The sequence below is a fragment of the Triticum urartu genome, chromosome 1A (genome assembly GCF_056163025.1).
Source record: "Triticum urartu cultivar PI428250 chromosome 1A, HENAU_Tu73, whole genome shotgun sequence".
NCBI classification, from domain to species: Eukaryota; Viridiplantae; Streptophyta; class Magnoliopsida; order Poales; family Poaceae; genus Triticum; species Triticum urartu.
In genome coordinates, this window is record NC_141873.1 from 15818927 (window position 1) to 15831276 (window position 12350).

Genomic DNA, 12350 nt, shown 5'->3' on the forward strand with positions numbered 1-12350 from the left:
AAGGAGGAGATGTCCCCGGGCTGTACGTGTGTTGAACGCGGAGGCACCGTTGTTCGGTGCTTAGATCGGATTCGGCCGCGATCTGAATCACTTCGTGAACGACTCCACCGACCGCGTTCTTGTAACTCTTTTGCTTAGCGATCTTCAAGGGTATGAAGATGCACTCCCTCTCTCTCGTTGCTAGTATCTCCTAGATTGATCTTGGTGACACGTAGGAAAATTTTGAATTTGTGCTACGTTCCCCAACAGTGGCATCATGAGCTGGTTCTATTGCGTAGATTCTATGCACGAGTAGAACACAAGTAGCTGTGGGAGTTGGTTTTGTTCAATATGCTTACCGTTACTAGTCCTATCTTGTTTCGACGGTATTGTGGGATGAAGCGGCCCGGACCGACCTTACACGTACACTTACGTGAGACAGGTTCCACCGACTGACATGCACTTGTTGCATAAGGTGGCTAACGGGTGCCAGTCTCTCCCACTTTAGTCGGATCGGATTCGATGAAAAGGGTCCTTATGAAGGGTAAATAGCAATTGGCATATGCCGTGTGATGTGATATGGCCAAGAAGGATGTGATGAATGAAATATATGTGATGTATGAGATTGATCATATTCTTGTAATAGGAATCACGACTTGCATGTCGATGAGTATGACAACCGGCAGGAGCCATAGGAGTTGTCTTTAATTATTGTATGACCTGCGTGTCACTGAATAACAACATGTAATTACTTTACTTCATTGCTAAACCGTTAGCTATAGTAGTAGAAGTAATCAGTTGGCGAGACAACTTCATGGAGACACGATGATGGAGATCATGGTGTCATGCCGGTGACGATGATGATCATGGAGCCCCGAAGATGGAGATCAAAAGGAGCAAAATGATATTGGCCATATCATGTCACTATTTGATTGCATGTGATGTTTATCATGTTTATGCATCTTATTTGCTTAGAACGACGGTAGTAAATAAGATGATCCCTCATAATAATTTCAAGAAAGTGTTCCCCCTAACTGTGCACCGCTGTGAAAGTTTGTTGTTTCGAAGCACCACGTGATGATCGGGTGTGATAGATGCTAACGTTCACATACAACGGGTGTAAGCCAGATTTACACATGCAAAACACTTAGGTTGACTTGACGAGCCTAGCATGTACAGACATGGCCTCGGAACACAAGAGACCGAAAGGTCGAACATGAGTTGTATAGTAGATACGATCAATATGAAGATGTTCACCGATGATGACTAGTCCGTCTCACGTGATGATCGGACACGGCCTAGTTGACTCGGATCATGTATCACTTAGATGACTAGAGGGATGTCTATCTGAGTGGGAGTTCATTAAATAATTTCATTAGATGAACTTAATTATCATGAACATAGTCAAAAGGTCTTTGCAAATTATGTTGTAGCTCGAGTTTTAGTTCTACTGTTTTTAGATGTGTTCCTAGAGAAAATTTAGTTGAAAGTTGATAGTAGCAATTATGCGGACTGGGTCCGTAAACTGGGGATTGTCCTCATTGCTGCGTAGAAGGCTTATGTCCTTAATGCACCGCTCGGTGTGCTGAACCTCGAACGTCATCTGTGGATGTTATGAACATCTGACATACACGTTTTGATGACTACATGATAGTTCAGTAATGTTAAATGGTTTAGAATTGTGGCGCCGAAGACGTTTTTTGAAACGTCGCGGAACATATGAGATGTTCCAAGGGCTGAAATTGGGATTTTAGGCGCGTGCCCACGTCAAGAGGTACGAGACCTCCTACAAGTTTCTTAGCCTACAAACTAATTGAGAAAAGCTCAATCATTGAGCTTGTACTTAGATTGTCTGGGTACAAAAATCACTTGAATCGAGTGGGAGTTAATCTTCCAGATGAGATAGTGATGTTTCTCCAAAGTCATTGCCACCAAGCTACTAGAGCTTCGTGATGAACTATAACCTATCAGGGATAGATATGATGATCCTTCAAATATTCGCAATGTTTAACACCACGAAAGTAGAAATCAAGAAGGAGCATCAATTGTTGATGGTTAGTGAAACCACTAGTTTCAAGAAGGGCAAGGGTAAGAAGGGATACTTCATGAAATGGCAAATCAGTTGCTGCTCTAGTGAAGAAACCCAAGGTTGAACCCAAACACGAGACTAAGTGCATCTGTAATGAGGGGAACAGTCACTGAAGCAGAACTACCCTAGATACTTGGTAGATGAGAAGGCTGGCAAGGTCGACAGAAGTATATTGGATATACATTATATTGATGTGTACTTTACTAGTACTCCTAGTAGCACCATGGTAATATATACCGGTTCAGTTGCTAAGTGTTAGTAACTCGAAATAAAAGGCTACGGAATAAATGGAGACTAGCTAAAGGTGAGATGATGATATGGTTTGGAAGTGTTTCCAAGGTTGATGTGATCAAGCATCGCATACTCCCTCTACCATCGAGATTGGTGTTAAACCTAAATAATTGTTATTTGGTGTTTGCGTTGAGCATAGACATGATTGGATTATGTTTATCGCAATACGGTTATTCATTTAAGGAGAATAATGGTTACTCTGTTTATTTGAATAATACCTTCAATGGTCCTGCACCTAAAATGAATGGTTTATTGAATCTCGATCGTAGTGATACACATGTTCATGCCAAAAGATATAAGATAGTAATGATATAGTGCCACCTACTTGTGGCACTGCCATTTGAGTCATATTGGTATAAAACGCATGAAGAAGCTCCATGTTGATGGATCTTTGGACTCACTCGTTTTTGAAAAGATTGAGACATGTGAACCATGTCTATTGGTATATACGCATGAAGAAACTCCATGCAGATGGACCGTTTGGACTCACTTGATTTTGAATCACTTGAGACATGCAAATCATACCACATGGGCAAGATGACTGAAAGCCTCGTTTTCAGTAAAATGGAACAATAAAGCAACTTGTTGGAAGTAATACATTTTGATGTGTGCAGTCCAATGAGTGCTGAGGCACGTAGTGGATATCGTTATGTTCTTACTTCACAGATGATTTGAGTAGATACTGAGTATATTTACTTGATAAAACACAAGTCTGAATTATTGAATGGTTCAAGTAATTTCAGAGTGAAGTTGAAGATCGTCGTGACAAGAGGATAAAATGTCTATGATATGATCATAGAGATGAATATCTGAGTTGCGAGTTTGGTACACAATTGAGACATTGTGGAAATTGTTTCACAACTAACACCGCCTGGAACACCATAGTGTGATGGTGTATCCGAACATCATAGATGCACCCCATTGGATATGAGCCATACCATGATGTCTCTTATCGAATTACCACTATCGTTCATGGGTTAGGCATTAGAGACAACCACATTCACTTTAAATAGGGCACCACATAATTCCGTTGAGATGACACCGTATGAACTATGGTTTAGAGAAACCTAAGCTGTCGTTTCTTGAAAGTTTGGGGCTGCGACGCTTATGTGAAAAGGTTTCAGGCTGATAAGCTCGAACCCAAAGCGGATGAATGCATCTTCATAGAATACCCAAAAATAGTTGGGTATACCTCCTATTTCAGATCCGGAAGCAAAAGTGATTGTTTCTAGAAACGGGTCCTTTCTCAAGGAAAGTTTCTCTCGAAAGAATTGAGTGGGAGGTTGGTGGAGACTTGATATGGTTATTGAACCGTCACTACAACTAGTGTGTAGCAGGGCACAGGAAGTTGTTCCTGTGGCACCTACACCAATTGAAGTGGAAGCTGATGATAGTGATCATGAAGCCTCGGATCAAGTCACTGCCGAACCTCGTAGGACGACAAGGACGCGTACTGCTTCAGAGTGGTACGGTAATCCTGTCTTGGAGGTCATGTTGCTAGACAACAATGAACCTACGAGCTATGGAGAAGCGATGGTGGGCCCGGATTCCGACAAATGGCTCGAGGCCATAAAATCCGAGAGAAGATCCATGTATAAAACAAAGTGTAGACTTTGGAAGAACTACTTGATGGTCATAAGGCTGTTGGGTACAGATGGATTTTAAAAGGGAAGACAGACAATGATGGTAAGTGTCACCATTAACAAAGCTCGACTTGTCGCTGAGATGTTTTCCGACAAGATCAAGGAGTTGACTACGATGATACTTTCTCACTCGTAGCGATGCTAAGAGTCTGTTAGAATTATATTAGCAGCTACTGCATTATTTATGAAATCTTGCAGATAGGATGTCAAAATATAGTTTCCTCGACGATTTTATTGAGGAAAGGTTGTATCTGATACAACCAGAAGGTTTTGACAATCCTAAAAGATGCTAACAAGTATGCAAAGCTCTAGCTATCCTTCTAAGAACTGGAGTAAGCATCTCGGAGTTGGAATATACGCTTTGATGAGATGATCAAAGATTTTGGATTTATACAAAGTTTATGAGAAACTTGTATTTCCAAAGAAGTGAGTGGGAGCACTATAGAATTTCTGATGAGTATATATTGTTGACGTATTGTTGATCAGAAATGATATAGAATTTATAGAAAGCATATAGGGTATTTGAAAAGGTGTTTTTCAATGGAAAACCTGGATTAAGCTACTTGAACATTGAGCATCAAGATCTATAAGGATAGATAAAAAACGCTCAATAATACTTTCAAATGAATACATGCCATGACAAGATTTTGAAGTTCAAAATAGATCGACGAAGAAGGAGTTCTTGGTTGTGTTATAAGATGTGAGTATTGAGTAAGACTCAAGACATGACCTCGGCAGAAGAGAGAGAATGGACGAAGGTCGTCCCCTATGCTTCAGACATAGGCTCTACAGTATGCTATGCTGTGTACCGCACCTGAAGTGTGCCTTTCCATGAGTCAGTCAAGGGGTACAAGAATGATCCAGGAATGGATAACAAGACAGCGGTCAAACATATCCTTAGTAACTAGTGGACTAAGGAATTTTCTCGATTATGGAGGTGGTAAAAGAGTTCGTCGTAAAGGGTTACGCCGATGCGAACTTTGACACTAATCCGGATTATTCTGAGTAGTAAACCGGAATCGTATAGTAGAACAGTTATTTGGAATAGCTCCAAATAGAGCGTGGTAGCTGCATCTAGGAGATGACATAGAGATTTGTAAAGCACACACGAATCTGAAAGATTCAGACCCGTTGACTAATAACCTCTCTCACAAGCGAGATATGATCAAACCCCATGGGTGTTGAATTCATTACAATCACATAGTGATGTGAACTAGATTATTGACTCTAGTGCAAGTGGGAGACTGTTGGAAATATGCCCTAGAGGCAATAATAAAATGGTTATTATTGTATTTCCTTGTTCATGATAATTGTCTATTGTTCATGCTATAATTGTATTAACTGGAAACCGTAATACATGTGAATACATAGACCACAACATGTCCCTAGTGAGCCTCTAGTTGACTAGCTCGTTGATCAACAGATGGTCATGGTTTCCTGACCATGGACATTGGATGTCATTGATAACGGGATCACATCATTAGGAGAATGATGTGATGGACGAGACTCAATCCTAAGCATAGCACAAGATCATGTAGTTCGTTTGCTAAAGCTTTTCTAATGTTAAGTATCATTTCCTTAGACCATGAGATTGTGTAACTCCCTGATACCGTAGGAGTGCTTTGGGTGTACCAAACGTCACAACGTAACTGGGTGGCTAAAAAGGTGCACTACGGGTATCTCTGAAAGTGTTTGTTGGGTTGGCACGAATCGAGACTGGGATTTTTCACTCCGTATGACGGATAGGTATCTCTGGGCCCACTCGGTAATGCATCATCATAATGAGCTCAATGTGATTAAGTAGTTAGTCACGGGATCATGCATTATGGAACGAGTAAAGTGACTTGCCGGTAACGAGATTGAATGAGGTATTGGGATACCGACGATCGAATCTCGGGCAAGTAACATACCGATTGGCAAAGGGAATTGCATACGGGATTGCTTGAATCCTTGACATCGCGGTTCATCCGATGAGATCATCGTGGAACATGTGGGAGCCAACATGGGTATCCAGATCCCGCTGTTGGTTATTGACCGGAGAACGTCTCGATCATGTCTGCATGGTTCCCGAACCCGTAGGGTCTACACACTTAAGGTTCGGTGAAGCTAGAGTTGTTATGGGAAATAGTATGTGGTTACCGAAGGGTGTTCGGAGTCCCGGATGAGATCCCGGACATGACGAGGAGCTCCGGAATGGTCCGGAGGTGAAGATCGGTATATTGGACGAAGGGTATTGAAGTCCGGAATTGTTCCCGGGGTACCAGGTGATGACCAGCGTGTCCGAAAGGGGTTTCGGAGGCCCCGGCAAGCGTTGGGGGGCCTTATGGGCCAACGGGAGAGGGCACATCAGCCCACTAAGGGGCTGAGCGCCCCTCCCACCACATCTCACGTGACTAGGAGAGGTGGGGGCGCCACCCCTAGGCTGCCACCCCTCCCGGCTTCGGGGGCAAGTTTCCTAGGGGGTGGGGGCGCCCAAACCCATCTAGGGTTTCCCCTGTGGCCGTCGCCCCACCCCTAGGGAACCCTAGGGCGCCTCCCCCTCCTCCCTTCCCCCTATATATAGTGAGGGAGAGAGAGGGCATCCGCACCCCTTCCCCTGGTGCAGCCCTCTCCCTCCTCCAACACCTCATCCTCCTTCGTAGTGCTTGGCGAAGCCCTGCCGGAGAACCACGAGCTCCATCACCACCATGCCATCGTGCTGTCGGAGTTTTCCCTCAACTTCTCCTCTCCCCTTGCTGGATCAAGAAGGAGGAGACGTCCCCAGGCTGTACGTGTGTTGAACGCGGAGGCACCGTTGTTCGGTGCTTAGATCGGATTCGGCCGCGATCTGAATCGCTTCATGAACGACTCCACCGACCGCGTTCTTGTAACGCTTCCGCTTAACGATCTTCAAGGGTATGAAGATGCACTCCCTCTCTCTCGTTGCTTGTATCTCCTAGATTGATCTTGGTGACACGTAGGAAAATTTTGAATTTCTGCTACGTTCCCCAACACAAACTATACGAATGATCTCTTGATTATTGATTTTACTAGATATGATGCCAGGAAATCTCTTTTCTAAATTGGTGATATGAAGGCGCCTGGTCCCGACGGGCTTCATGCAATCTTTTTCAAGAGATTCTGGCACATAGTAGGAGATGAACTCACAAATGAGGTCCTTGATGCAATTAAAAAGAGCAAGATTCCAGATGGTTGGAACTCAACTAATGTGGTTTTAATACCAGAGGTTGAGAGCCCTGAGGTAATCACACAGTATAGGCCTATCTCTTTGTGCAACGTAGTCTATAAGATCATTTCTAAGGTACTTGCAAAAGGACTAAAAACAATCCTTCCAGAAGTTATCTCACCTACTCATAGCGCTTTCGTAACGGGTAGGCTTATTACGGACAATGTACTTGTGGCCTACGAATGCTTCCATGTAATAAAGAAAAGAAACCATGGGTCTAATGGTTATTGTGTCATGAAGTTGGACATGAACAAAGCTTATGATCGCGTTGAGTGGGGTTTCCTGGAAAAGGTGATGCTGAGAATGGGATTTCATGAGCTCTGGGTGAACATGATCATGGAATGTGTTTCCTCAGTTACCTACAAAGTTAGGTTTAATAATACATAAACGGAGGAATTCACCCCCACAAGAGGACTGAGGCAGGGGGATCCCTTGTCCCCCTACTTATTTTTCCTATGTTCTGAAGGCTTGTCGAGTCTCTTGTCACGTGAAGAAGATGTTGGAGGTATAGAGGGAATTCATGTCTGTCGTAATGCTCCTTCTATCTCACATTTGTTATTTGCAGACGACTCCCTTATCTTGATGAAAACAGACACACAAAATGCCAACACTCTGAAAAGGGTGCTTGAGATATATTGTTCTAGCTCGGGACAGATTGTGAGTAATGCTAAGTCAAGTATCTTCTTCAGTCCTAATACCAATGTCATCACAAGGGAGAATTGCTGTAGAGAGATTAATATTGTGACTGAAGCACTTTCAGATACCTATTTGGCTCTACCAACAATGGTTGGGGTGGACAGATCTGATTGTTTTCAACACCTGATATGCCAGATTGAAGGGATGGAAAGGAAAAACCCTGTCCATGCAAGGTAAAGATATACTAATTAAGTCTATTGCACAAGCTATTCCTTCATATGCTATGTTTGTTTCAAGCTGCCAAAAGGAATTTGCAAGGCAATCACAGATGAAATTTCTGGTTTTTGATGGGGAGACAATGATGACCAGAAGAAAATGCATTGGTTTTCATGGTGGAAGTTGTGTATCCCGATGAAGAAAGGGGGATTGGGGTTTAGGGACCTTCACAGTTTTAACCTTGCTATGTTGGCAAAACAATGTTGGCGACTTCTCGAGAACCTAGATTCTTTATGTGCGCAAGTTCTTCGTGCTAAATATTACCTAGATGGAAATTTACTTAAAGTTGGTCCTAAGAAGGGATCATCTTACACTTGCCAAAGCATTGTGCCAGGCATTCGAACTTTCCAGCGAGGATGCATTTGGAGGGTTGGTTCTCGAATACACATTAACATTTGGCAGGACCCTTGGATCCCAACCAGTGCAACTCGGAAGGTAATTACCCCTAGAGGGACAATATTGTTGTCAAAAGTGGAGGAGCTTATTGATCCTTACACTGGGAATTGGGATGATGTGCTTTTGAGAGACTATTTCTCACCAGTAGATGTGCATAGGATATTGTAAATTCCGCTTAACACACATATGACAGAGGACTTTGTTGCTTGGAACTATACAAGGTCTGGTACCTTCTCAGTACGATCTGCTTATTACAGGGAGTTGGAACACCATTTTGGTCCTCGTCTTATAAGAGCTGATGAGCAAGGTAATGTCCATATAAACAAGCTATGGAAAGATGCATGGAAACTTAAGGTGCCTGGCAAAGTAAAACACTTCACATGGAAAGTGCTTCATGGAATTCTCCCATGTTATGGCATTCTTGCTGGCCGACATATCCCCATATCGCCACAGTATCCTCGATGCTCAGTCAATGCAGAAGATGTGCAACACACACTCTTTGGCTGCCGTATGGTAAAGGAAGTTTGGAAATGCTTAGGCCTTCTTGGAAACTGTGAATAAAGCAATGGCAGAAGATAGATCTGGTGCCATCACCTTGGAGATACTGCTCAAACTTACAGAGACAATCGATGGTCTCCCGATGGCGGAACTGGCAACAGTTGCAGCGTGGTTTCTATGGTGGCAACGACGCCGACTTGTGAAAGGAGTGGACATCCAAGGCCCAGATAAACCGGCAATGTCAATTAAAGTACTTGCAACAAACTATATCCAATCTTTGATGCCCAAGTTGCCGGTGAGGACGGGTAATCATATGTGGAAAAAACTACCTCATGGTGTGGTGAAAATGAATGTTGACGCATCTTTTCATGCGGACACACTGTCCGGAGCTAGTGGTGTAGTTCTACGTGATGACCGTGGCGATTTCATCGCCGCTGCATCCTAGTTCATCCCGCATGTCCGTGATGTTGATGCTGCTGAACTATTAGCAAACAGAAATTGTATGTTCCTTCTGGCAAGTATGGGATGCAATTCGGCAGAGGTGGAATCCGATAGCTCCTTTGCAGTTGAATTAATAAATTTGATGGATGAATATTTGGGACCCGATGTCGTCGTTGTTGCTGAATGTAAGCAGCTACCTCTCGATTTCTTAAAGTTATCTTTCAAACATTGTTTTAGAGAAGCGAATCAGGTGGCTGACGAGTTAACAAGACACTCCTTTACTACTACATCTCCTGGTTCTTGGGATGCTGTTATCCCTGGTTTTATTTCTCATTTACTTGTAAACCATATGACTATTATATGAAAAATAAAGTCTATTTGCTGTAAAAAAAAAGACTAACCATCCGAGCTACAGCTTTGCTCGCTTCTCTTAAAAAAAGGTTTACTTCACGCTGCCCCCCCCCCCCCCCCCCCCCAATCGCCTTCTGCCATATTTTCAGTGTCGTCGTCGAACTCGACGATCCCCGGGTCGGACCTCTGTCTCCCGCCACCTGCGGTTGACATCACCGCCCGCCTAGTTTTGTCGTCACCTATACCTGCGCCACTGCCAGGTCAAGCTTAGTCTATCTTTCACCTCCTCTCTGCCTCACTCCATGTAGCACTCGACTTCCACCCTTCTGCCATCCCTTGAGTGTCTTTTTTGGGCTCAGGACGATGTGCATGTGTCTGCCTGATCAAAAATTCGATGTCATGGAGCGTGGAAAACGGTCGATCCCACTGCGATTGGAAGCAAACAATCGATCACACATGACTTAAATGGGTCAAGGTCAGTGCGGCCCATTCAACAAGGTACATTTATTTGAAAATTTGTTTTGAAGAAATTGTATTCAAAGCTACAAAAATAAGTAAAAAAATATTTGTTGTTATAAAAAATATTTACACATATAAAAATTTAAAAAATTAGAAATGTTATTGTTCCATTTTAAATGCAATTTGAAACAATGTTTATGTACATTGAGAAATGTTTGTGTCCTTTTTAAAAAGTAGTCACAACTATTTAAAAAATTATCTACTAGGGACATGCAAGATTTTTCGAAGATGAATTGGACGATGAGGGGTTTTAATAATTGAGCGACCAACATGACGGATATTCATACCTTTTCCATTGGCAGTGTGAATGTGGTCTTGGCCACGGTACTTCTCCCGCATGGTCACCTTCTCGAGTTCGCCGGTGATGTGGTTCGTAGCGCCATTATCGACATACCAGTTTGTGTCCACGCCATCTGATCCATCCACCGCAGCAACCACCTTCTCATCCTACGAGGAGTCATCATCATCGTCGAATCGGTACCGGCAATCCTTTTGGCCGAGTGACCAGGTTTGCCGCAGGTCTAGCACCGGATGGCATCGGGGCGTGACCGGTTGGAGTTGTTGCAGAGGCCCTGGTTGTTGTTGGAGGAGGGCCGTCCGCCACCGTCGTTGTTTCCATGGGGGTTGATGTTCCTGGTGTTGAAGCCACCGTTGTGCCTGCCCTTGCCGCGCCCCCGATGACGAGAGATGCCACCACACTACTAGGAAAAGGGCTATAGATGGAATTGACACTAATGGCGCACCAGACATATGGTGCGCCATTACTATATACTAATGACGCACCATGTGTTGGTACGCCATTAGTGTGGTAGCCACTAATGGCGCACCACGTCCACGGTGCGCCATTAGTAAAAAAAAATCTAATTTTTTCAAAACTACTAATGGCGCACCGTGGGAGTGGTGCGCCATTATGGCGCACCACATCCACGGTGCGCCATTAGTAAAAGAAAATTAAATTTTTTTTTAAATTTTTGTCAAAACAACTAATGGCGCACCATGCCACGGTGCGCCATTAGTAACTTGGCCACCACTTCCACCGAATGCACCCCCCCCCCCCCCGTGGATCGCCTTTTCAGTTTTTAAAAAAATAAAAGAAAATGATGAAAATGTCAAAACAATAGAAGAAAATAAGTTTCCCATGTGATATGTGGTCTAGTTGTTGGGAAAATTTGCAAATATGAATTTCGACTTCATTTGCAAAATCTCTCGAGAATTTGTAAAAATGGGCATAACTTTTGCATACTAACTCGGATGAAAAAGTTTTTTATATGAAAAATCATCTACTCGAAAAATTACATCCGAATTTAACATTTCCAGAATCCTCAAAAACCTAACAGAAAAAAAGATACGGGGCTTTTAAAATCTCGAGACGCAAAAAAATTCAAAAAAATTCAAACTTACTAATGGCGCACCTGCCCGTGGTGCGCCATTAGTATCTTCCCGCCTTCAAAATTCAAAATAGGTCAACAAAATAAAAAAAAAGTTACTAATGGCGCACCTGCCCATGGTGCGCCATTAGTATCTTCCCGCCTTCAAAATTCAAAATAAGTCAAAAAAATAAAAAAAAAATATTAATGGCGCACCTGCCCATGGTGCGCCATTAGTATCTTCCCGCCTCCTCTCCTCTCCTCCACTCCATCCCCTCCTCTCCTCTCCTCCACTCCATCTCCTCCTCTCCTCCACTCCATCTTCCCTTCTCTCTTCCACCATACTACCCTCCTCCTCTCCGGCGACCTCCTCCTCCTCTCCGGCGACCTCCTCCTCCCTCCTCTCCTCCCCTCCCCTCACGATTTCTCCTCCCTCCTCTCCGGTGAGCTCCTCCTCCCTCCTCTCCGGTGAGCTCCTCCTCCCTCCTCTCCGGTGAGCTCCTCCTCCCTCATCTCTGGTGAGCTCCTCCTCCCTCATCTCCGGTGAGCTCCTCCTCCCTCATCTCCGGTGAGCTCCTCCTCCCTCCTCTCCGGTGAGCTCCTCCTCCCTCATCTCCGGTGAGCTCCTCCTCCCTCCT